General features: G+C 38.4%; 1 non-coding gene across 1 annotated transcript; it reads right to left on the reverse strand.

The window, feature by feature from the left end:
- Window positions 1-21,047: 21,047 nt before the first annotated feature.
- On the reverse strand, window positions 21,048-21,155 carry LOC112760806 (small nucleolar RNA R71). Its single transcript, XR_003181227.1, has one exon. It is a non-coding gene; the product is annotated as a small nucleolar RNA R71 (small nucleolar RNA).
- Window positions 21,156-21,749: the final 594 nt, after the last annotated feature.

Here is a 21,749-nt window from a genome sequence, read left to right on the forward strand (position 1 = left end):
CAACAATCCACCACAGAGAAGAGTTTTGGCTTCCTACACATTTGCAAATCTTAGACATTGTGGGAGTAGCATTCTGACCCGAAATGTTAATGCAAATAACTTTGAACTGAAGCCACAACTCATCACCTTGGTTCAAAATAATTGCTCTTATGGAGGAGGACCACTTGAAGATCCGAACCAACACTTGTCTACTTTCTTGAGGATTTGTGACACTGTCAAAACCAATGGTGTGCATCCTGACAGCTACAAGCTACTGTTATTTCCATTTTCTCTCAGAGACAAAGCTACTCAATGGTTGGAATCTTTTCCAAGAGATAGCATCAACAACTGGGATGATCTAGTGAGCAAGTTTCTTACCAAATTCTACCCACCTCAAAGGATCATTAGGTTGAAGACTGAAGTACAAACATTCACACAAATGGACACTGAACCCATCTATGAGGCATAAGAGAGATACAAGACTCTAATCAGGAAGTGCCCTCCTGAAATCTTCAATGAATGGGACAGATTGCAGAATTTTTATGAAGGCTTGACATTAAAATCTCAGGAGGCATTAGATCACTCAGCTGGAGGCTCTTTACAGCTCATGAAAACTGTAGAGGAGGCCCAATATCTCATTGATATGGTGGCTAACAACCAGTATTTCTTTGCTCACCATAGGCAATGCCAACCATCACAAAGGAAAGGAGTGATGGAGTTGGAAGGAGTGGACTCAATCCTAGCTCAAAACAAAATGATGCATCAGCAGATTCAGTAACAATTTTAGCAAATGGCCAAGAGGATTGATAGCCTCCAAGTTGCAGTAGTAAACACAAGCCAACCATCATCCACATGGGGAACAAATGAAGAAACTCAAGAGGATCAACAGCAGGAACAAGTCCAGTATATGCACAACCAAAATTCTGGATCAAATGAAGTTTATGGTGACACTTACAACCCCTCCTAGAAGAACCACCCCAACCTCAAATGGGGAGACAACTACACTCAGACTCAACAACCATGGCAAAGGAATTCAAACCAAAACAGTTGGAAGAACACAAACCACAATAACCAGCAAAATAATAACCAGCATACATACAGAAAACCACAAAATACTTACCCCAACTCTAACCATCATCTAGCCAATAACCAAGCAACAAATCAAAACACTTACCATCAACTCCCAACACCCCACAACCAACCAATCTCACAAGACTCTCAGAGGATCACCAACTTGGAGATTTTAATGGAGAAAATGATGAAGCACCAAGAGATGACAACAAAAAACTAGGAAGCTTCCATGAAGAATATGGAGAGGCAGATTGGACAGCTTTCCAAGCAAATTGCCAGTGAGAGACCTTTAAGCTCACTCCCAAGTGACACCATTCCTAATCCAAAAGAGGAATGCAAAGCTATACAACTAAGGAGTGGAAAGATCTTGGTGAAAAATGAAGAAGCAACCAAGAAGTTAAAGGAAAATGACAATAAGCAAGCTGAAAAAGAGGAAGCCATTGACAAGGATGTAACAGCAAGCAAGCAAACTTCAAAGCAGGCTCAAGAAAAGGAAGATCAGCCACAAATTTTAAGAAAAGGGAAGGAAGAAATTGAAGAACCAACCAAGGAACAAAGGCAGGGAGTAAACTTCGCACCTCCATTGCCATATCCCCAAAGGTTCAACAAGGAGACTAAGGACCAACACTTCTCCAAATTTCTTGAAATCTTCAAGAAATTAGAGATCAACATACCCCTAGCTAAAGCACTTGAGCAAATGCCCCTATATACCATGTTTTTGAAGGAACTTATAAACAAGAAGAGAAGCTGGCAAGAAAATGAAACTATACTGCTCACTGAAGAATGCAGAGCATTAATCCAGAAGGGACTCCCCCCTAAACTTGAAGATCCTGGAAGTTTCTTTCTACCTTGTGCCATTGGCAGTATGACCATCAACAAGGCAATGTGTGACTTAGGGGATAGTATCAATCTGATGCCTTCTTCTCTGGTGAAAAAGCTAGGCATAGAAGAAGTGAAACCAGTACAGATGTCTTTAGAATTGGTGGACAAGTCAGTAATATGTCCAGGGGTGTGATTGAGAACCTTCTAGTCAAGGTAGACAAATTCATCTTCCCTGCAGATTTTGTGGTCTTAGATTCAGATGAGGATGAAGGTGATTCCATTATATTGGGAAGACCATTCTTGGCCACTACTAGGGCCATTATAGACGTAGAGCAAGGAGAGTTGACCCTCAGAATGCATGATGAAAGCATCACCCTAAACATATATTCAAAAACACAGCTCATTGATAAAATGAAGGAATGCATGGAAACTAACAAGGAAGACTCACAGTGGAAGGAAGGAATCAGCAAGACGATCAGTAGTTACCTTCCGAAGCAAGAAATAAATAACACAACAGAACAAAAAGAGAAAGAGATTGTGCAGAGGGATGAAGAAATTCAAGAAGACATTGAAGTGTTAACCACTAAGAAGAAAAGTCCCAAAGTGAAGCCCACTTGCAAGAAGAAAGAATCAACAAAAAGAGGGAAGAAAAACAAGAACAAAACTAAAAAGGGTTGGAAGAACAAAAAGACTCCAACAGAGGGGTTCTCTAAGGGTGATGAAGTACAATTGATCTATCAACAACTGGGGGCAAACCAACAAGCTGATGACTACTATACTGTCAGCAAAATACTCTCACTAGAGCATGCCGAAATTGAACATCAAGAAACAAAGAAGAAGCTCACAGTCAGGGGGGATAAGCTGAGACACTACAGTCATCAACCACCATAAAAGAGGGGTCCAATGTCAAGCTAATGACAATAAAGAAGCGCTTGTTGGGAGGCAACCCAACCTGAGGTAGTTTCCTTTTTATAGCTATTTCAATAAAAAGGTCAATTAGTTTTGTCTATATTGCAAGAAGCTAAGTTTGGTGTTGCACACCAGAACAATCTAAGGGAGAGTGAAGGATTCTAAGTTTTGTGTTCCACCAAAGTCTCATCATAAAAGGCATTCTCACTTTCTGCATAATGCTAGCTTCAAACAATTAGATAAACTAGTTAACTACTTACTGTTTCATAGTTTTAGTTTTATTACCTTTAGCAAGGAAAAAGGATTCCACATATGGTTAGTTTGCTGCATGAAAAACGTTGGCAAGGAACTAAGTTTGGTGTTCACACACCAAAGTAAGTTCACGAGCCACAAATAAGCTTTGCATATTAATCAGTTACCTAAAGGGCTTGAGAAACAAGCAACTTTTGAGAATCATGCAGGAAAACAGCAAACATTTGAAGACAATCTGCAGTATAACTCAAAAGAGACATAACAGAAGGAAGAATGAAAAGCTGCAACCCAACAGGTTGTATTTATTCTTAATCCTTGTGGTTATGAAATGTTTCAATTCAGAGATTCCTTTATGCCTTGCTAGAATAATCATTTAGTTGCAAGTAAAAGTACATGCTAAAGAAAGCTATCTGAAATTTCTCTTTAGCCTAAAAGTTATCTGCATAATAAATGTCATCACTCATCAGCTTGAGTACTTTGCTTTATTCCCTTGCTGTCTGAATAAAAGGGAGATGCTTGAATTAGAAAAGTAATTGTTCAATGTTGCAAAAGTTAGAATAAAAGTTAGTGGCGGTATGTGTTTGATTCAATTGATAGCTCATACAATAATTGCTACAAAATGACATGTTACTTGAAGCCTAAGCTAGTTTGCTGCTATGATCCTTAAATTAATGAAAATCCCTTGAAAATGAATCAAAACAGAAAGAAAAAGAAATAGAAAAATCCAAAGAAAATGGCAATGAAACAAACAATAAGGCTAGACACCAATAGCTTGAACCCTAGGACACATGCCTGTGGTGTTTTTGTACTAGGATATGCTTGGACAAGTAAGTTCTAAGGAGTATTTCAAAACTTGGCCACTTAGATCAACTGATTTGGGATGGCCAACTGAAAGTCCACAATAAAGAGCAACCTAGATACAAAACACTTAGTTATCTAAAGAGATGCTGGGCATCAATGATCCTAGGAGGAAAAAGGTGAGCCATGTGTCTGTGGTGAAGAAATATTGAGTGAAATTAAGCCAAAGGCCACTGCAACATTTGCCACCAAGCCTTCAATAAGTAATACACTCTCTAATGCAAAAGAAAGAAAGAAAAAAGCTAACAAGGGAAGTAAGCAAAAAGCAAGGCATTGTAGCAGCAACCTTAGTGAATCCTTAAGGAAACATTATTTGTTTTGACAGCAAGTAAAAAATGAGCCACTTTTAATCTGCATGAAACCCCATGAACCAAGTTCAACTATTTGCTTAATAAGGACATGTATACTTCTCTATTCTATTCTATCTTCTCTTATGTTTTATGCTTGCTTGGGGACAAGCAAGTTTTAAGTTTGGTGTTGTGATGACAAGTCATCTTAGCCTAGTTTTACTAGTCTTTTTCTTTGTTTTTATTACAATTTATGCACTTTCTTGCATTGTAAGTTAGTAATTTGGAGTGGAATTGCATGGTTTCTTTGAATCAATCAACCACCCTTTAATTGATTCAAAATCATGAGGTTTAAGCTAAATTTAATTGATAATTAATTGATTTATAAACCTTGTGAATTTGGTGATACTTTGATTGGTTGTTTTGATTACTTATAGGTGAAGAAAGAAGAAAATAAGAAAAGAGTGGCATAAGGAACGTGTCCAAAGGAAGCAAAAAGTGTGCCCAAGGGAAGAACAAGCGTGGCAACATTGAGGAAGAAGGAAGGCTAAGTTGAGAAAGCAAACTGATCTCCACAAGGAAAAATGGGAGAGAGCAAGGCACAAAGCTCAGTTAACTTAGTGAACTGAGCATCAAAGAAAGCAAGGAAATGAAATAAAGCTCAGTTCACTAAGTGAGCTTTATCGGGCTCCTTCAAGAATTAATTCAAAGCAAAATCCCATGAAAGAAGCCACCAAGTTTCGAACTCATGAACTCAAGGAAGGCAAGGAACGCTCCTTGCAAGGAAAATCAAGAAGAAATGGCCAAAATGCTTCCTCCAAGGTTCGAACAAGGAACCTCACACTACTTATCTTCCAAGGAAAAATAAGCCAAGGTGGGGTGGCTAAGATTCGAACCTGGGAGCTCATGCAAGAGAAGGGAGGAGCGCTACTTGTGTGAAAGGAAAATGAGTCAATATGGCTCTCCCAAGATTCGAACCTGGAAGCTTGAGGACGCTACAAGGAAATCTGCATCCATTTGCTTCCACCAGGATTTGAACCTGGGAGCTTGAGGACGCTACAATGGGGAGCTCAGTTGGTTTTCCCAACTGAGCACTACTCCCCCCACTCCCCCACATTTTGGCACAACAAGAAGCGCACCAAAGGGCTGTGACACGCAACAAGAAACATGCCAAGGATGCCATGATGCGTAAGGTTGACACGGCCAAGACATAGAGCTCAGTTCAAAATTCTAACTGAGCTCTAGTGCAATTGACACAGCCAAGGCTGGGACACACACCAAATCAAGAAAGCAAGGCAACATTGGGCGCTAAGTTTGATTTTCCAACTGAGCCGTCCCCTGAGAGGTGCACTTGGGCCAAAAATTCATTAAAAATCCAATTTAATTCATTTCTTCACCATATTTTAAAGCCCACCCAAATTCTTATATCTAAGTTAGGAAGTGTATAAATAGGTGTTAGTTTGATTTAGGAAGGACTTTTGGCTTTTGAACTTTTTTTTCTTTGATCTTTTGCTTCTTTAAGAATTTTCATCTTTGTAATTTTGAGCTTTTTACTTTTGAATTTGGATCTTAGAGAATTGGGAAGGAGAATTGATCTCTCTTCTTCCTTGTTCTTGCTTGAGCATTCGTTACTTCTTGTCTTGGATCTTGGGTGGAGAATTGAGAAAATTCTGTTCTAATCTCACCTTGAGATCTCTTGTTTAATCCTTCTGCATAATTGAACTTCTGTTTACTGCTTTCACTTTCTTCTCTTCTGCAATTTACTTTTCCATTTTCATTTTGCAATTGTTCTTGTTGGATCAAGGAAGGATTTGAGATCTAGACTTGTTTTCTAGTCTCTTCCACTCCTGAGATCTTCAACATTCTTTTAATTGCTGCAATTAAGCATCTATTTTCTATTTTTAAATTCTTCAAGCATTTTTACTTCTCTATTTGAGATCTATTTCAATTCAATTTATCTCTTGCTCTTCTGTTTATTGCAATTTACTTCTTCTTGTTTAAATTCTGCAATCTCAGTTCCCAATTCCCTTTATAATTCAGGCAATTTGCATTTCTTGCACTTTAAGATTCAGTTATTTACATTTCTTGCAATCTAAGTTTCTGCAATTTAATTTACTTGTTCTTTAAGATTCAGCACTTTTACTTTCTGCTCTCTTTAATTTACTGCAATTCTTCCATCTCTCTTTACATTTCAAGCAATTTAGTTTCTTTTAATTACAAAAAACTCAAACCAATACTTGATTCACTTGACTAAATCAACCACTAAACTAAAATTGCTCAATCTTTCAATCCCTGTGGGATCGACCTCACTCATGTGAGTTATTATTACTTGATACGACCTGGTACACTTGCCGGTTAGTTTGGGTCTTGGAATTCATTTTCCAAATTTTTTCCATCAGCGGGTATGTATCTACATTCTATATTGGACATATAGATTGAAATAAAGTAAAGATTACAAGTATAGAAAAGAAGTGTGAAACACACAGGAATGAAATTTATGGTTAAATGTAACCATACAATTAAGCTCATAAACTCACGGGTTGTGTGTTGGTTGGCTCAAAAACCATATATCAATTATGTATGTCATGCAAGTAGAAATTAAGAGTTCCCATTATTCTCAATGTGAATCTTAGGATGGCTCTTATAAAATTTAGTGTTCTTCCTTGAAGAAATGTTGTTAACTAACTCACATTTGTTGCTATATATATACAGTGTGTGGATTGTTGTGATTCTGTTATACTAGCGTCTCTAGTTTACTCTTTTTATTTTCAATTAATCCAAATTATCATATGCTAAAAGGGTAAACTAAGCTAACTAGTCCATATTTTCTATATCACAACTTAATAAGCTAAAAGTGCAACAGGAATGAAATGTTGTTAACAAACCTCTCATGAAGGATCAACAGAGGCCGCAACAAGGCTTCAACAACAATAATGGTGGAAGAAATAGGTTTAGAAATGGCAAACCTTTTCCATCATCTTCTCAGCAACAAACAGAGAATTCTAAGCAGAACCACTCTGAATTAACAACTGTAGTCTGTGAATTAATTAAAACCACTCAAAGTTTCATGACTGAAACAAGGTCCTCCATTAGAAATTTGGAGGCACAAGTGGGTCAGCTGAGTAAGAAAGTTACTGAACTCCCTCCTAGTACTCTTCCAAGCAATACAGAAGAGAATCCAAAAGGAGAGTGCAAGGCCATCAACATAACCCACATGGCCGAACCTGGAGAGGAGGAAGAGGCAGTGATCTCCACTGAAGAAGACCTCAATGGACGTCCACTGGCCTCCAAGGAGTTCCCTAATGAGGAACCATGGGAATCTGAGGCTCACACTGAGACCCTAGAGATTCCATTGAATTTACATTTACCATTCATGAGCTCTGATGAGTATTCTTCCTCTGAAGAGGATGAAGATGTTACTGAAGAACAAGTTGGTAAGTACCTTGGAGCAATCATGAAGCTAAATGCCAAGCTATTTGGCAATGAGACTTGGGAGGATGAACCCCCCTTGCTCACCAAAGAACTAGATGACTTGACTAGGCAGAAATTACCTCTGAAGAGACAAGATCCTGGAAAGTTCTCAATACCTTGTACCATAGGCACCATGACCATTGGGAAGGCTCTGTGTGACCTAGGGTCAAGCATAAACCTCATGCCTCTCTGTGTAATGGAGAAGCTAGGGATCCTTGAGGTACAAGCTACAAGAATCTCACTAGAGATGGCAGACAATTCAAGGAAACAGGCTTATGGACTTGTAGAGGATGTCTTGGTAAAGGTTGAAGACCACAACATCCCTGCTAATTTCATAATCCAAGATACTGGGAAGTGTATGGATGAATCTATCATCCTTGGCAGACCTTTCCAAGCCACAGCAAAAGCTGTGATTGATGTTGACAGAGGAGAATTGGTCCTTCAAGTGAATGAGGACTCCCTTGTGTTTAAAGCTCAAGGATCTCCCTCTATAACCATGGAGAAGAAGCATGAAAAGCTTCTCTCAATACAGAGTCAAACAAAACCCCCACATTCAAACTCTAAGTTTGGTATTGGGAGGCCACAACCAAACTCTAAGTTTGGTGTTAAGAGGCCATCATCATGCTCAGAGTATCTGTGAGTCTCCATGAGAGCCCACTGTCAAGCTACTGACCTTAAAAAAGCGCTTGTTGGGAGGCAACCCAATTTTACTTATCTATGTTAAATTTTTATTTTCCATTGTTATTTTATATTTTCTGTAGTTGATGATCATGTGAAGTCATAAAAACAATTGAAAAAGCAAAAACAAACTGAAAAACAGAATGAAAAATAGCACACCCTGGAGGAGAAGCCTACTGGCGTTTAAACGCCAGTAAGGACAGCAGAATGGGCGTTAAATGCCCAGTCTGGCACCATTCTGGGTGTTTAATGCCAGAAATGGGCACCAAACTGGCGTTTAACGCCAGAAAAGGGCAAGAAGCTGGCGTTTTCAGAAATGGGCAGCAACCTGGCGTTTAACGCCAGGATTGGCAGCAAAGGGCATTTTGCATGCCTAATTGGTGCAGGGATGAGAAATCCTTAACACCTCAGGATCTGTGGACCTACAGGATCCCCACCAACCTCAACTCACTCTCTCTTCTTCACACCTTTTCATAATACTCTTCCCCAAATACCCTTCACCAATCACCTCAATACCTCTTCCCCAAAAACCCCTCACCTATCAAATCCTACCCTCTTCTCCATAAACCCTTCACCAATCTACATCCATCCATCATAAACCACACCTACCTCACCATTCAAATTCAAACCACTTTCCCTCCCAAACCCACCCATACATGGCCGAACCTTACCCTCTCCCCACTCCTATATAAACCCATCTTCACCCCTTCATTTTCACACATCTTAAACACTACTTCTTCCCCTTGGCCGAAACACTAACCCCCTCCATCTCCTCTATTTCTTCTTCCTCTACTCTCTTCCTTCTTCTTTTGCTCGAGGACGAGCAAACCTTCTAAGTTTGGTGTGGTAAAAGCGTTGCTTTTTGTTTTTCCATAACCATTTATGGCACCTATGGTCGGAGAAACCTCTAGAAAGAGGAAAGGAAAGGCAAAAGCTTCCATCTCCGAGTCATGGGAGATAGAGAGATTCATCTCAAGGGTGCATCAAGACCACTTCTATGAAGTTATGGCCAAGAGGAAGGTGATTCCCGAGGTCCCTTTCAAGCTCAAAAAGGGTGAATACCCGGAGATCTGACATGAGATTCGAAGAAGAAGTTGGGAAGTTCTCACCAACCCCATTCAAAAAGTCGGAATCTTAATGGTTCAAGAGTTCTATGCCAATGCATGGATCACCAAGAACCTTGATCAAAGTGTGAACCCGGACCCAAAGAATTGGCTTACAATGGTTCGGGGGAAATACTTAGATTTCAGTCCGGAAAATGTAAGGTTGGCATTCAACTTACCCATGATGCAAGGAGATGCACGCCCCTACACTAGAAGGGTCAACTTTGATCAAAGGTTGGACCAAGTCCTCGTAGACATTTGTGAAGAGGGCGCTCAATGGAAGAAAGATTCAAGAGGGAAGCCGGTTCAACTAAGAAGGCATGACCTCAAGCCCGTGGCTAGGGGATGGTTGGAGTTCATCCAACACTCAATCATTTCCACTAGAAACCGGTCTGAAGTTACTATAGACCGGGCTATCATGATCCATAGCATCATGATTGGAGAGGAAGTAGAAGTTCATAAGGTTATATCCCTAGAACTCTACAAGGTGGAGGACAAGTCCTCTACTTTGTCAAGGTTAGCCTTCCCTCATCTCATTTGTCACTTTTGCAATTCAGCTGGAATTGACATAGAGGAAGACATCCTCATTGATGAGGACAAGCCCATCACTCAGAAAAGGATGGAGCAAACAAGAGATCCCACTCATGGACAAGAGCATGAGGAAATTCCTCATCATGAAATCCTTGAGATGCCTCAAGGGATGTATTTTCCTCCACAAAATTATTGGGAGCAAATTAACACCTTCCTAGGAGAATTAAGTTCCAATATGGGACAACTAAGGGTGGAACACTGATGAGCGGATATTTTATACGCTTTTTGGGGTTAATTTCATATAGTTTTTAGTATGATTTGGTTAGTTTTTAGTATATTTCCATTAGTTTTTAGGCAAAATTCATATTTCTGGACTTTACTATGAGTTTGTGTGTTTTTCTGTAATTTCAGGTATTTTCTAGCTGAAATTGAGGGAGCTGAGCAAAAATCTGATTCAGGCTGAAAAAGGACTGCTGATGCTGTTGGATTCTGACCTCTCAGCACTCGGCATGGATTTTCTGGAGCTACAGGAGTCCAATTGGCACGCTTCTAATTGCGTTGGAAAGTAGACATCCAGGGCTTTCCAGCAATATATAATAGTCCATACTTTGCTCAAGGATAGACGATGTAAACTGGCGTTCAACACCAGTTCCATGTTGCAGTCTGGCGTCCAGCGCCAGAAACAAGTTACAAGTTGGAGTTCAATGCCAGAAACAGGTTACAACCTGGCGTTGAATGCCCAAAATAGCCCAGGCACGTGAGAAGCTTAAGTCTCAGCCCCAGCACACACCAAGTGGGCTCCAGAAGTGGATTTCTGCACTATCTATCATAGTTTACTCATTTTCTGTAAACCTAAGTTACTAGTTTAGTATTTAAACAACTTTTAGAGATTTATTTTGCACCTCATGACATTTTAGATCTGAACTTTGTAACTCTGATGGCATGAGTCTCTAAACTCCATTGTTGGGGGTGAGGAGCTCTGCTGTGTTTCGATGAATTAATGAAACTATTTCTGTTTTCTATTCAAACACTCTTGTTTCTATCTAAGATGTTTATTCGCACTTCAATAAGATGGATGTGATGATCTGTGACACTAAACATCATCCTCAACCTATGAACGAGTGCCTGACAACCATTTCTGTTCTACCTTCGATTGAATTAATATCTCTTGGATTCCTTAATCAGAATCTTCGTGGCATAAGCTAGAATCCATTGGCAGCATTCTTGAGAATCCGGAAAGTCTAAACCTTGTCTGTGGTATTCTGAGTAGGATTCAGGGATTGAATGACTGTGACGAGCTTCAAACTCATAAGGGCTGGGCGTAGTGACAGACGCAAAAGGATCAATGGATCATATTCCAGCATGAGTGGGAACCGATAGATGATTAGCTGTGCGGTGATAGCACACATGGACCTTTTTCACTGAGAGGACGGATGGTAGCCATTGACAACGATGATCCACCAACACACAGCTTGCCATAGGAGGAACCTTGCGTGCGTAAAGAAGAAGACAGGGAGAAAGCAGAGATTCAGAAGACAGAGCATCTCCAAAACTCCAACATATTCTCCATTACTGCATAACAAGTATCTATTTCATGCTCTCTTATTTTTTGCAATTCAAACTGATAAATATAATTGAAATCCTGACTAAGAGTTACAAGATAACCATAGATTGCTTCAAGCCAACAATCTCCGTGGGATTCGACCCTTACTCACGTAAGGTATTACTTGGACGACCCAGTGCACTTGCTGGTTAGTGGTACGAGTTGTGAAAAGTGTGATTCACAATTCGTGCACCAAGTTTTTGGCACCGTTGCCGTTGATTGTTCGAGTTTGGACAACTGACGGTTTATTTTGTTTCTTAGATTAGGAAAAATTTTTCTTTTAAAATCCTTATTTTCTCTTTTTAAATTTTTTCGAGAATTTTATAAACTGATAATTGAGTTTTTCTGTTTGAGTTTAGTTTCATATTTTAAGTTTGGTGTCAATTGCATGTTTTTATATTCTTTTAAAATTTTTGAAATTTGTGTTCTTTGTTCTTTCTTCATCTTCAAGTTGTTCTTGTTTATTTTTCTTGTTTGATCTTTAGTTTTTCTTGTTCTGTTTCTTTTCTTGTTTTTCTTGTGCCTTTTCAGAACATTAGTTTTTGAAAAAAAAAATTTCATTCTTAGTTATTTAAAAATACTTCTTCAAAACAAGTGTTACATTTACAGCCCAATTGGCTAGAGCGTTAGTTTATGTTCTTGGTAATTGGGTATATTCTTTTCAAAATCTTCTTTTTCAAAAATAATTTTTCTATTAAATCTTGTGCCAAACTTTAAGTTTGGTGTTTTCTTGTTGATTTTTCTTTGGTTTTTTAAAAATTTTATTTTGGTTTTCTAAAAATTTTAAGTTTGGTGTTCTACCTTCGTGTTCTTGTTGTTCTTGTGATTCTTCAAAGTGTTCTTGATTCTTCCTTGTGTTTTGATCTTAAAATTTTTAAGTTTGGTGTTCCTTGGTGTTTTCCCTCCAAAATTTTCGAAAACAAGGAGCATTAGATCTAAAAATTTTAAGTTGTGTGTCATTTGTGTGTTTTTCTCTTTCATCATAAAATTCAAAATATATATATATATATATATATATATATATATATATATATATATATATATATATATCTTTTCTCCATTCCACTCATAATTTTCAAAAAATTAGCATTAAATTAGTCATCAAATTTAAAAATCATATCTTTTTCAAATCATATCTTTTCCAATCAAATCCTTTCAATCATATCTTTTTCAAAACTTCCTAACAATTTTTTCTTTCTCTCTCTTCATTTTTCGAAAATCTTCACCCATTTTTATTTATTTTATTTTAATTTATTTTATTTTCAAAATAAATAAATAAATAAATAAAAATATTTTTTCTCTAATTTACATCATCTCCCTTTCTCCATCATGGATCTAAGTGGAAATGAATAGTCCAGAAGGACTCTGGGGTCATATGCTAACCCCACTACTACTTCATATGGGAGTAGTATCAGTATACCCTCTATTGGAGTCAGTAGCTTTGAGTTGAATCCTCAGCTCATTATCATGGTGCAGCAAAGTTGCCAGTATTTTGGTCTTCCATAGGAAGAACCTACAGAGTTTCTGGCACAATTTTTACAAATTGCTGACACAGTCTATGATAAGGAAGTAGATCAGGATGTCTACAGACTATTACTGTTTCCATTTGCTGTAAAAGACCAAGCTAAGAGGTGGTTAAATAACCAACCTAAGGCTAGCATAAGGACATGGAAACAGCTGTCAGAAAAATTCCTGAATCAATATTTCCCTCCAAAAAGGATGACACAGCTAAGGCTTGACATCCAAGGCTTTAAACAAGGAGATAATGAATCTCTTTATGATGCCTGGGAGACATACAGAGAGATGCTAAGAAAATGCCCCTCTGAAATGTTTTCAGAGTGGGTTCAGTTAGACATCTTCTATTATGGGCTTGCAGAAAGAGCTCAGATTTCTCTAGATTACTCAGCTGGTGGATCTATCCACATGAGAAAGACAATTGAAGAAGCTCAAGAGCTCATTAATACAGTTGCCAGAAATCAGCATCTGTACCTAAGCAGTGAACCTTCCATGAATGAAGAGGCTAGAACAGTGACTGCTGAACTAAGTCCTGCAGAACAAGCTACTGAATTCAATCAGCAATTGGATTTTCTAACAAAACAGTTAGCCGAATTCATGGAGAGACTACAAGAGACAAGAATGGCTAATATAAATATGGAAGTACAATTAAAGCAAACAAAGCAGCAGCTGTCAAAACAAATAACAGAAGAGTGCCAAGCAGTTCAATTGAGAAGTGGGAAAACATTAGATGTCCCACCTCAAGGTAGCAGGAAGCCAAGAAATGAGCAAACTACCTAAAATCCATCCGAGGACAGCAAGAGCCCGGATAGGAATAATTCTGGCAATCAAATGCCAGAAATTGGGTGGAAAGCTGGCGTTGAACGTCCAAACCATGCTCAGTCCTGGCGTTCAACGCCAGAAACAAGCAAGGAATTGGCGTTGAACGCCCAAAAGAAGCACAGTTCTGGCGTTCAGACGCCAGGAACAGGTGAGGAGTTGGCGTCCAACGTCACTCCAGCTTCTAACCCTGGCATTCAAAAGCCAGTGAGGGATCAGACATACACAAGTGCTGATAACAACCCCTCTAAAAAGGCTTCTCCAACCACCTCTGTAGGAAATAAACCTGCAGCAACTAGGGTTGAGGAATATAAAGCTAAGATACCTTATCCTCAAAAACTTCGCCAAGAGGAGCAGGATAAGCAATTTGCTCGCTTTGCAGATTATCTCAGGACTCTTGAAATAAAGATTCCGTTTGCAAAGGCACTTGAGCAAATACCTTCTTATGCCAAGTTCATAAAAAAGATCTTGAGTCATAAGAAGGATTGGAGAGAAACTAAAAGAGTTTTCCTCACTGAAGAATGCAGTGCAGTCATTCTGAAAAGCTTTCCTGAAAAGCTTAAAGACCCTGGGAGCTTTCTGATACCATGCATATTAGAAGGTAATTGCACCAAGACAGCTTTATGTGATCTTAGGGCAAGCATCAACCTAATACCTGCATCCACCATCAGAAAGCTTGGTTTAACTGAAGAAGTTAAACCAACCCGGATATGTCTCCAACTTGCTGATGGCTCCATTAAATACCCATCAGGCGTGATTGAGGACATGATTGTTAGGGTTGGGCCATTCGCCTTTCCCACTGACTTTGTAGTACTAGAAATGGAGGAGCACAAGAGTGCTACTCTCATCCTAGGAAGACCCTTCCTAGAAACTGGACGAACTTTCATTGATGTCCAACAGGGGGAAATAACCCCGAGAGTCAATAAGGATGAATTTAAGTTGAATGCTGTCAAGGCCATGCAGCATCCAAACACACCAAAGGACTGCATGAAAGTTGATCTTATTGACTCTTTGGTAGAGGAGATCAACATGGCTGAGAGTCTCGAATCAGAGCTGGAAGACATCTTTAAGAACGTTCAGCCTGATTTAGAGGATTCAGAAGAATTGAAAGAACTTCTGAAACTTCCTCAGGAAGAGGAAACACCTCCTAAACCTGAGCTCAAGCCATTACCACCATCCCTGAAATATGCATTTCTGGGAGAAGGTGACACTTTTCCAGTAATCATAAGCTCTGCTTTAAATCCACAGGAAGAGGAAGTACTAATTCAAGTGCTAAGGACACACAAGACAGCTCTTGGGTGGTCCATAGGTGACCTTAAGGGCATAAGCCCAGCTAGATGCATGCACAAGATCTTATTGGAGGACAATGTTAAGCTAGTGGTTCAACCACAGAGGCGGCTTAATCCAGCCATGAAGGAAGTGGTGCAGAAATAGGTCACCAAATTACTGGAGGATGGGATTATTTATCCTATTTCTGATAGCCCCTGGGTGAGCCCTATCCAAGTTGTCCCCAAAAAGGGAGGCATGACAATGGTTCATAATGAAAAAAATGAACTGGTTCCTACAAGAACAGTTATAGGATGGCGCATGTGTATTGACTACAGAAGGCTCAATACAGCCACCAGAAAGGACCATTTTCCTTTACCATTCATAGACCAGATGCTAGAACCATTGATTATTACTACTTTTTGGATGGCTATTCAGGCTACAACCAAATTATAGTAGATCCCCAAGATCAAGAGAAAACAGCATTCACATGTCCATCTGGAGTATTTGCTTACAGAAGGATGCCATTTGGGCTGTGTAATGCGCCTGCAACCTTTCAGAGATGCATGCTCTCTATATTTCTCTGATATGGTGGAAAAATTTCTGGAAGTCTTCATGGATGACTTCTCAGTATATGGAGACTCATTCAGCTCCTGTCTTGATCACCTGACACTGGTTCTGAAAATATGCCAAGAGACCAACCTGGTTTTAAACTGGGAAAAATGTCACTTTATGGTGACTGAAGGAATTGTCCTTGGGCATAAAATTTCAAACAAGGGAATAGAGGTGGATCAAGCTAAAGTGGAAGTAATTGAAAAATTACCACCACCTGCTAATGTTAAGGCAATCAGAAGCTTTCTGGGGCATGCAGGATTTTACAGGAGGTTTATAAAAGATTTTTCAAAAATCGCAAAATCCCTGAGCAATCTACTAGCTGCTGACACGCCATTTGTGCTTGACACAGAGTGTCTGCAGTCGTTTGAAACTCTGAAAGCTAAGCTGGTCACAGCACCAGTTATTTTTGCACCAGACTGGACATTACCATTTGAACTAATGTGTGATGCCAGTGACCATGCCATTGGTGCAGTACTGGGATAGAGGCATGACAAGCTTCTGCATGTCATTTATTATGCTAGCCGCATTTTAAATGATGCCCAGAAAAACTACACAACCACAGAAAAAGAATTGCTTGTAGTGGTTTATGCCATTGACAAGTTTAGATCATACATAGTAGGATCTAAAGTGATTGTGTACACTGACCATGCTGCTCTTAAATATCTACTCACAAAGCAGGATTCAAAACCCAGGCTCATAAGATGGGTGTTACTTCTGCAGGAGTTTGACATAGAAATAAGAGACAGAAAAGGGACAGAAAACCAAGTGGCTGACCATCTGTCCCGGATAGAGCCAGTAGAAGGGGCGTCCTCTCCCTCTATTGAGATCTCTGAAACTTTTCCGGATGAGCATTTCTTTGCCATTCAAGAAACACCATGGTTTGCAGACATTGCAAACTATAAAGCTGCAAGGTTCATACCCAAGGAGTATAGCAGGCAACAAAAGAAAAAATTAATTACTGATGCAAAATACTACTTGTGGGATGAACCCTATCTCTTTAAGAGATGTGCAGACGGAATAATCCATAGGTGTGTGCCTAGAGAAGAAACACAGAGGATCTTATGGCATTGCCATGGATCACAATATGGAGGCCATTTCGGAGGTGAGCGAACAGCCACCAAGGTCCTCCAATGTGGCTTCTACTGTCCTACACTCTACAGAGATTCCCGGGAGTTTGTACGTAACTGCGACAGTTGCCAGAGAGCTGGTAACTTGCCTCGTAGTTACGCCATGCCTCAACAAGGAATCTTGGAGATTGAGTTGTTTGATGTATGGGGTATTAATTTCATGGGGTCTTTCCCACCATCATACTCAAACAATTATATTCTGGTGGCAGTTGACTATTGATGAGCGGATAATTTATACGCTTTTTGGCAATGTTTTTAGCATGTTTTTAGTAGGATCTAGTTAATTTTAGGGATGTTTTTATTAGTTTTTATGTTAAATTCACATTTCTGGACTTTACTATGAGTTTGTGTGTTTTTCTGTGATTTCAGGTATTTGCTGGCTGAAATTGAGGGACTTGAGCAAAAATCAGAATCAGAGGTTGAAGAAGGACTGCTGATGCTGTTGGATTCTGACCTCCCTGCACTCAAAGTAGATTTTCTGGAGCTACAGAACTCCAAATGGCATGCTTTCAATGGCGTTGGAAATTCTGACATCCAGGGCGTTGCAAAAGGGCGTTGAATGCCAGTTCTACGCTGCAGTCTGGAGTTAAACGCCAGAAACACGTCACGAACCAGAGTTGAACGCCAAAAAACACGTTACAACTTGGCGTTCAACTTCAAAAGAAGTCTCTGCACGTGTAAACTTCAAGCTCAGCCCAAGAACACACCAAGTGGGTCCCGGAAGTGGATTTATGCATCAATTACTTACTTCTGTAAACCCTAGTAGCTAGTTTAGTATAAATAGGACCTTTTACTATTGTATTTACATCTTCGGATCATCTTTGGATTATCTTTTGATCCTTTGATCATGTTTTGAGGGCTAGCCATTCGGCCATGCCTGAACTTTATCACTTATGTATTTTCAACGGTAGAGTTTCTACACTCCATAAGTTAAGGTGTGGAGCTCTGCTGTTCCTGATGAATTAATACAAAGTACTACTGTTTTTCTATTCAATTCAACTTATTCCGCTTCTAAGATATCCATTCGCACTTCAACATGAATGTGATGATCGTGACAGTCATCATCATTCCCTATGAACACGTGCCTGACAACCACTTCCGTTCTACCTTAGATTGAATGAGTATCTCTTGGATTCCTTCATCAGAATCTTCGTGGTATAAGTTAGAAACCATGGATGGCCATTCCTGAGATCCGGAAAGTCTAAACCTTGTCTGTGGTATTCCGAGTAGGATCTGGGAAGGGATGGCTGTGACGAGCTTCAAACTCGCGAGTGCTGGGCGTAGTGACAGACGCAAAAGGATCAATGGATCCTATTCTAGTATGATCGAGAACCGACAGATGATTAGCCATGCAGTGACAGCGCATTGGACCATTTTCACTGAGAGGACAGGATGTAGCCATTGACAACGGTGATGCCTGACATACAGCTTGCCCTGGAAAGGACTAAGATTGATTGGATGAAGACAGCAGGAAAGCAGAGGTTCAGAGGGACGAAAGCATCTCCATACACTTATCTGAAATTCTCACCAAGGAATTACATAAGTATCTCTATCCTAGTTATATTTTACTTATCTTCTATCTATCACTTTATAAAACCATCTGAATACGCCTGACTGAGATTTACAAGGTGACCATACCTTGCTTCAAGCCGACAATCTCCGTGGGATCGACCCTTACTCACGTAAGGTTTATTACTTGGACGACCCAGTGCACTTGCTTGTTAGTTGTATCGAAGTTATGACAAATTATGAATCAAGATTAGAGCACCAAGTTTTTGGCGCCGTTGCCGGGGATTGCTCGAGTTTGGACAACTGACGGTTCATCTTGTTGCTTAGATTAGGTAATTTTCTTTTTGTTTTATTTTCAAAAAAATTTGTTTTCAAAAATCATTCAAAAAAAAAAATTTTCAAAAATATATTTTTCTTCAGAATTTTTAAGAAAGAATTCTAGAGTTTCATGAAGCATATTAAAGCCTGGCTGGCTGTAAAACCATATCTAATTCATTTGGAATGGGGCTTCCACTTATCAGTATATGAAGTTGGATAAAGTATCAGCTGTTATATGCCTGATTTGTATCTTCTAAAGCTTGGCTGGCTAGTAAGCCATGTCTAACCCTTAGATTGGAGCTTTAGGCTAACATTGAAAGATTCCTGGAATTTTTATTAAAATTTTTTGAATTTCTTATTTCCTTTTTCCTATATGTTTTTCGAAAAAAATATACAAAAATCCAAAAAAATTAATAAAATAAAAAAAATAAAAAAAAAATATTTTGTGTTTCTTGTTTGAGTCTTGAGTCAATTTTTAAGTTTTGTATCAATTGCATTTTTTTCTAAAAATTTATGCATTTTTCGAAAATTCATGCATTCATAGTGTTCTTCATGATCTTCAAGTTGTTCTTGACCAGTCTTCTTGTTTGATCTTCATATTTTCTTGTTTTGCGTCTTTTCTTGTTTTTCATATGCATTTTCAATTTGTTAGTGTATGAAGTTTGCAAATTTCTAAGTTTGGTTTCTTGCATGTTTTCTTTGCATCAAAAATTTTTTAAAAATATGTTCTTGATGTTCATCATAATCTTCAAAGTATTCTTGGTGTTCATCTTGACATTCATAGTGTTCTTGCATGCATCACATGTTTTGATCCAAAATCTTCATGCATTGAGTCTTTTTGATGTTTTTCTATTTCATCATTAAAAATTCAAAAATAAAAAAAATATCTTTCCCTTTTTCACTCATAAATTTTTGAAAATTTGAGTTGACTTTTTCAAAATTTTTTAAAATTTAGTTGTTTCTTATGAGTCAAATCAAATTTTCAATTTAAAAACCTTATCTTTTTCAAAATCTTTTTCATTTTTCTTATTTATTTTCGAAAATTTTAAAAATATTTTTCAAAAATCTTTTTCTTAATTTTATCTCATAATTTTCCAAAATATTATTAACAATTAATGTTTTGATTCAAAAATTTCAAGTTTGTTACTTTCTTGTTAAGAAAGATTCAAACTTTAAGTTCTAGAATCGTACCTTGTGATTACTTGTGAGTCAAGTCATTAATTTTGATTTTAAAATTTAAATCTTTTTCAAAACTAATTTTAATCATATCTTTCTATCATATCTTTTTAAAACATATCTTTTTCAAAAATTTGATTTTAAAATATCTTTCCTAACTTCTTATCTTCTTATCTTTTCAGAAATTGATTTTCAAATCTTTTTCAACTATCTAATTGACTTTTTGTTTGTTTCTTATCTTTTTCAAAACCACCTAACTACTCTTCTCTCTAATTTTCAAAAATACCTCCCTCTTTTTCAAAAATTCTTTTTAATTAATTAATTGTTTAAATTTTAATTTTAATTTTAATTCTCCTTTAATTTTCGAAAATCATCAACTTCTTTTCAAAAATTAATTTTCGAAATTCCCTCTCCTTCATCTTCTTCTATTTATTTATTCATCTACTAACACTTCTCTTCACCCAAAATTCGAACCCCTTCCTCTCCTCAGATTTTGAATTCTTCTCTTCTACATTCTTATTCTTCTTTTCTTCTACTCACACAAGGGAACCTCTATACTGTGGTAAAGAGGATCCCCGGTATCTTTAGTCCTCTTCTTTTTCACATGAGCAGGAGCAAGGACAAGAACATTCTTGTTAAAGCAGACCCTGAACCTGAAAGGACTCTGAAGAGGAAACTGAGAAAAGCTAAAATACAACAATCCAGAGACAACCTTACAGAAATTTTCGAAAAGGAAGAGGAGATGGCAGCCGAAAATAATAATAATGTAAGGAAGATGCTTGGTGACTTTACTGCACTAAATTCCAATTTACATGGAAGAAGCATCTCCATCTTTACCATTGGAGCCAACAATTTTGAGCTTAAGCCTCAACTAATTTCTCTTATGTAACAAAACTGCAAGTTTTATAGACTTCCATTTGAAGATCCCTTTCAGTTCATAGCTGAATTCTTGCAGATATGTGATACTGTTAAGACTAATGGAGTAGATCCTGAAGTCTACAGGCTCATGCTTTTCCCTTTTGCTGTAAGAGACAGAGCTAGAATATGGTTGGATTCTCAACCTAAAGATAGCCTGAACTCTTGGGATAAGCTGGTCACGGCTTTCTTAGCCAAGTTCTTTCCTCCTCAAAAGCTCAGTAAGCTTAGAGTGGATGTTCAAACCTTCATACAAAAGGAAGGTGAATCCCTCTATGAAGCTTGGGAGAGATACAAGCAACTGACCAAAAAGTGTCCTTCTGACATGCTTTCAGAATGGACCATCCTGGATATATTCTATGATGGTCTGTCTGAATTAGCTAAGATGTCATTGGATACTTCTGCAGGTGGATCCATTCACCTAAAGAAAATGCCTGCAGAAGCTCAAGAACTCATTGACATGGTTGCAAATAACCAGTTCATGTACACTTCTGAAAGGAATCCTGTGAATAATGGGACGCCTATGAAGAAGGGAGTTCTTGAAATTGATACTCTGAATGCCATATTGGCTCAGAACAAAATATTGACTCAGCAAGTCAATATGATTTCTCAGAGTCTGAATGGAATGCAAGCAGCATCCAACAGTACTCAAGAGGCATCTTTTGAAGAAGAAGCTTATGATCTTGAGAACCCTGCAATAGCAGAGGTGAATTACATGGGTGAACCTTATGGAAACACCTATAACCCCTCATGGAGAAATCACCCAAATCTCTCATGGAAGGATCAACAAAAGCCTCAACAAGGCTTTACTAATGGTGGAAGAAACAGGTTTAACAATAGTAAACCTTTTCCATCATCCACTCAGCAACAGACAGAGAATTCTGAGCAGAATCCATCTAGCTTAGCAAATTTAGTCTCTGATCTA

The sequence above is a fragment of the Arachis hypogaea genome, chromosome 16, assembly GCF_003086295.3.
Source record: "Arachis hypogaea cultivar Tifrunner chromosome 16, arahy.Tifrunner.gnm2.J5K5, whole genome shotgun sequence".
Lineage (NCBI taxonomy): Eukaryota > Viridiplantae > Streptophyta > Magnoliopsida > Fabales > Fabaceae > Arachis > Arachis hypogaea.